This window comes from Panthera pardus, unplaced genomic scaffold (genome assembly GCF_024362965.1).
Source record: "Panthera pardus isolate Hobbes unplaced genomic scaffold, ASM2436296v1 HiC_scaffold_27, whole genome shotgun sequence".
NCBI lineage: Eukaryota > Metazoa > Chordata > Mammalia > Carnivora > Felidae > Panthera > Panthera pardus.
Window position 1 is genome coordinate 53335654 of NW_026526843.1, and position 5079 is coordinate 53340732.

Genomic DNA, 5079 nt, shown 5'->3' on the forward strand with positions numbered 1-5079 from the left:
AAGCCTAGCGATTAGTTTTATGACTATTATTCTAAATTCACTTTCTGTTATTTTGTTTAAATCATTTTTGATCAGTTCATTAGCTGTTGTTATTTCCTGGACGTTTTTCTGTGGGGAATTCTTCCGTTTCGTCATTTTGGATAGTCCCTGGAGTTGTGCAGGACTGACGGGCAGTTCCATTGTGCTATCTTGAATAAATTGCGGTGTTGGGTGGGGCCGCAGTCAGACCTGATGTCTGCCCTCAGCCCACTGCTGGGGCCACAGTCAGACTGGTGTGTGCCTTCTCTTCCCCTTTCTCCTAGGGGCGGGATTCACGGTGGGGTAGTGTGGTCCATCTAGGCTACTTGCACACTGCCAGGCTTGTGGTGCTGGGGATCTGGCGTATTAGCTGGGGTGGATAGGCAAGGTGCACGGGAGCCAGAGGGGCAGGCTCAGCTCCCTTTTCCTTTCGAGATCCGCTTTGGAAGGGGCCCTGCTGCACCAGGAGGGAGTCAGACCCGCCTGAGGGATGGATAGGCAGAAGCACAGCTTTGGGTGTTTGAGCGGTGCAAGCAAGTTCCCTGGCAGGAACTAGTTCCCTTTGGGATTTTGGCTGGGGGATGGGCGAGGCAGATGGCGCTGGCGATCGCCTTTGTTCTCCGCCAAACTGGACTCTGTTGTCTGGGGCTCAACAACTCTCCCTCCCGTTTTCCTCCAGGCCTCCTGTTCTCCAAGCAGACCTATTAGCTTGTAACCTTCCAGATGTCAAGTCCTGCTTGCTGTGGGAACAGACTCCATCCGGCCTCTCTGCTCTTGCAAGCCAAACTCGGGGGCTCTGCCTGGCCGGTTGGCTGCCCCTCCACCCCAGCTCCCTCCTGCCAGTCCTTGGAGCATCACCACTCCTCCACCCTTCCTAAACTCTTCCGTGGGCCTCTCATCTGTGCTTGGCTCCGGAGACTCCGTTCTGCTAGTCTTCTGGTGGTTTTCTGGGTTATTTAGGCAGGTGTAGGTGGAATCTAAGTGATCAGCAGGATACGCTGTGAGCCCAGCATCCTCCTACGCCTCCATCTTCCAGGATCCTTATATATATATACAGTTAAATCTATTTATTTATTTATTTATTTATTTATTTATTTATTTATTTAGAGGGTGGGAGAGCAGAGAGATAGGGGAGAAAGAATCCCAAGCAGGCTCCGCACTGTTAGCACAGAGCCCAATGCAGGGATCAATCGCATGATCCCTGAGACCATGACCTGAGCCAAAACTGAGAGTCAGATGCTCAAATTACTGAGGCACCTAGGCACCCCTGAAGTATTTTAAGTTGACGTTTTGTGGAATAAACGTGAATCAAGTGAAGACTCACCTTTTAATGACATTTTTAGACCATATAATTGTGTACAGTTGAAGTTCATGGTTAATAAATTCAAGAATATGAAATTCAGTAAACTTTGTTCACAAAACATGTTATTTGTTAGGACAACAAATTAGTCCTCTGGGTTTACTGGCAACATGCATGCATGAGCATGTATCTTTCTCATAATTATTTAATTAAACTTTGGTATAAGTAATTTTTTATAATAAATTCTTATCTTAACATTGAGGGCTTAAGGCTAGTAAGTAATATTAACTGAAATTGAAATTAATGTATTATTTCCCTTTTTCAATTTTTATTCACAATCTGTGTGCTAGTGATGTTGTTGATTGGATTAAATTTGTGATAACCATTAAAATAATTCAGCTTGTAATATTGTATTTGGTGATTAATATCGATAAAATTCCCAGAAGACTGTATTACCACTTTACAGATGAAAATATCACTATGACATATCAGTGTGGAACTCCCCCCCATGTTTTGAGTTTAATCGTGAATAAAATATTTGAAACATTGAGATACACATTGGCAAATCAAGATCAAAGTAGAACAGTATTCAAATATTACAAAATGAGATGAGCAGTTACATAATGAGATATTCTAATTTGCCTTTTGCAAATTTCTCTCTCAGCAGGCTGACTGAAATTTATCTGGATTCTGGCTCTTATTAAATCAGTCTTAGAACATTCTTTTTTTTTTTTTTTTTTTTTAGTCTTAGAACATTCTTATGGGTGCTGATATTTTCCTTTTAGTCACAGTCTCTGAGCTCTGTTGATACATGAAAATTAAAAATGGAAATACTATTGCAGAAAAGCTGCTTTCACAGGAAGATAGGGCCAAGTTAGTGAATTAGACTATTGGTGAATTGGACTATGGACTGCTGCACTGCAGGCAAAGCAGCCCAGAGTGGAAATGGTTAACAAAACAAAAGATGCCTTATTGACCCTGAGGTTATTTCCCCTATCTGTCTCATCCCCTAGTCTAGCTAAGATAAAACAGGCATGGAACCTCCTGTCTGCCATTACCAACCATCTACCCATTTTCCCAGCGTCAGGATTTTGTTTTATATTGACCCAAACCCCAAACACTGTATATCTTTAAAACCCCCCTCTTCCCTCATGCCCCCAAGTTAATGTCCACAGTTTCTTTGTCTCTTTGTACACTCCCATCACGTTTGTAAGCCTTCTGATCTGAATAAATATGAGGCAAGGACCCTTATTTGGGGCTCTTGTCTTTTCCTGGACATTAGCCATCTCTTGCTTCAATCCTGCATCCTCTCTTTTGCTGGTCAAAAAAGAACTTTAGACTTAGAGTCTACGACAGGCCAAGCCTAGTGACCAATGATGGTGGTTAATGTGCATACTAAATAAGAGACCCAAATGTTGAAAGATGAATTCACCAAAAAAAAAAAAAAAGAGTTATACTATACATAAAATCAAGTAATATTTAAACCATGAAGAAAGTGGAATTTACAGAGAAACCCTGGGCTAATGTCTGTATGACTATTTCCTGCCAAAAGGAAACTGCAGGTCCAAGTCCTTTAGACCTCACTTAAAGGAAAATCTCTGAGAACAATTGTTGGTTTGAGAATGGGGGTATAATTGAGTTTCTCAAGAGGATGACTACTCTTTTAAAGAAAATATTTCTATCTGATGGGGTCGAAGCTACAAGTTGATAAGAAACATACTGGTTAGGTTTTGTCATTTTTACTTATTGTAAATATATACAGCCATTCTAAAATGCTCATAAAATTGTACATAGTTTGTAAAAATGCAGTGAATAAGTGTAAGTAGCTGTGATATTATGATGAGTTAATAATAGTTAATAATGATTTCCTGAATAAAATAGGAACTAAATGAATTGGTAGAATGGAGTGACTTTCAATAAATGAAGAATGGCATCTTATGAATTGGTACAAAGGAGCATAATTGGAAATTTGGAATGAAATATAATTATATTAGTCCATGTTGTCTTAAAGAATGGTATTAAATACAATTAAAATTCAATAACCATAACGTTTACTAAGTAGCGCCAAGGACAAGGAGTGGATCCTGTCACCAAGCTGTGTCACCTGAACAAGGACATGAAGATCAAGTCCCTGGAGGAGAGCTATCTCTTCTCCCTGCCTTTCAAGGAATCTGAGATCATTGACTTTTTCCTGATGCATCCCTCAAGGATGAAGTTTTAAAGATTAGGCTGGTGCAAAAGCAGATCCATGATGGCCAGTGGACCAGGTTCAAGGCACTTGTTGCCATTGAGATCACAATAGGTATGTCGATCTGAGTGTTAAGTGTTCCAAGGATGTAGCCACTGCCATCCATGGGGCCATCAACCTGGCGAAGCTTTCCATTTACTGCATGTGTCAAGGCTACTGGGAGAACAACATCAGCAAACCCCACACTGTCCCATGCAAGATGGACCAGCCACTGTGGTTCTGTGCTTGTGTGCTTCATCCCTGCCCCAGAGGTATTGGCATTGTGCCCAAGAAGCTACTGATGATGTCTGGTATTGACAATGGCTACACCTCGACCAAGGGCTGCACTGCCACCCTGGACAACTTCACCAAAGCCATTTGTGATGCCATGTCCAAAACCTACAGCAATCTCACACCTCACCTCTGGCAAAAGAGTGTGTTCAACAAGTCGCCCTATCAGGAACTCAGTGACCATCTTGTAAAGACTCACACCAGAATCTCTGTGCAGAGGTCCCATGCTCCAGGTGTGTCCAACACAGATTTATACAAGAAAATTAAAGCGAAATAAAGCATCTTAAAAAAAGAAAAAAAAACAAACACAGCAAAACAAAACCATTTATTAAGTAGAATAATGTATTAATGCAACCATTGCATTAAGAGGCTTAATCATTATTCCCAATATTGAAGTTATTGATGAGTACAGTAGGAAAAATCACTTATAATAATATAGCTGAATTTATTGTAGATAAAATATGATCATAAATATCTTTCAAGTGCTTGTACAAAGGGTGTGAAATCCAGAGAATAACTTAGATTGTTATTCATGTGTTGGATAACAATCTAAAATAAATTGAGTTTTGTATATTAATTGCCTTGCTAAGCTATAAATATAATTAGTAATGTAGCATAATGAATGCTATGATGTATAAAAATGTGTATTATTTTCAAATGATTTTAAATCTTGAATTCCAATATACATAACATGCAGTGTTATGTTAGTTTAAAACATACAATATCGTGATTCAACAATTCTATATATTACCCAGTGTTTATAAAGATAAATATACTCTTAATTTGATTCACTTATTTCCCCATGCCCTCACCCACCTCCTCTCTGTTAAAAATCTGTTTATTGTTCATATTTAAGAGCCTCTTTTTTGGTTTGTCTCTTTATTTTTCCTTTGTTCATTTGTTTTTATTCTCAAATTCCACATGTGACTGAAATCATATGGTATTTGTTTTCCTGTGACTGACTCATCTTAATTATACCCTCTAGATTATACTCTCTAAATCCATCCAGGTTATTGCAAATGGCAAGATTTCATTCTTTTTATATAGCTGAATAATATTTCATTGCATATATATACAACTTTTTTATCCACTCACATAACAGTGCACACTTGGCCTGCTTCCATAATTTGTCCATTGTAAATAATGCTAGAGTAAACATAAATTGTGCATATACCCATAGTGTTTTCATATTATTTGGGTAAATACCTAGTAGTGTCATTACTGCATTATATGGTAATTCTAT

The 5079-nt window shown here is 39.1% G+C and overlaps 1 pseudogene; it reads left to right on the forward strand.

Annotated features, from left to right (window-relative positions):
• Positions 1 to 599: 599 nt before the first annotated feature.
• On the forward strand, positions 600 to 4113 carry LOC128773778 (40S ribosomal protein S2-like; annotated as a pseudogene).
• The last annotated feature ends 966 nt before the right edge of the window (positions 4114 to 5079 follow it).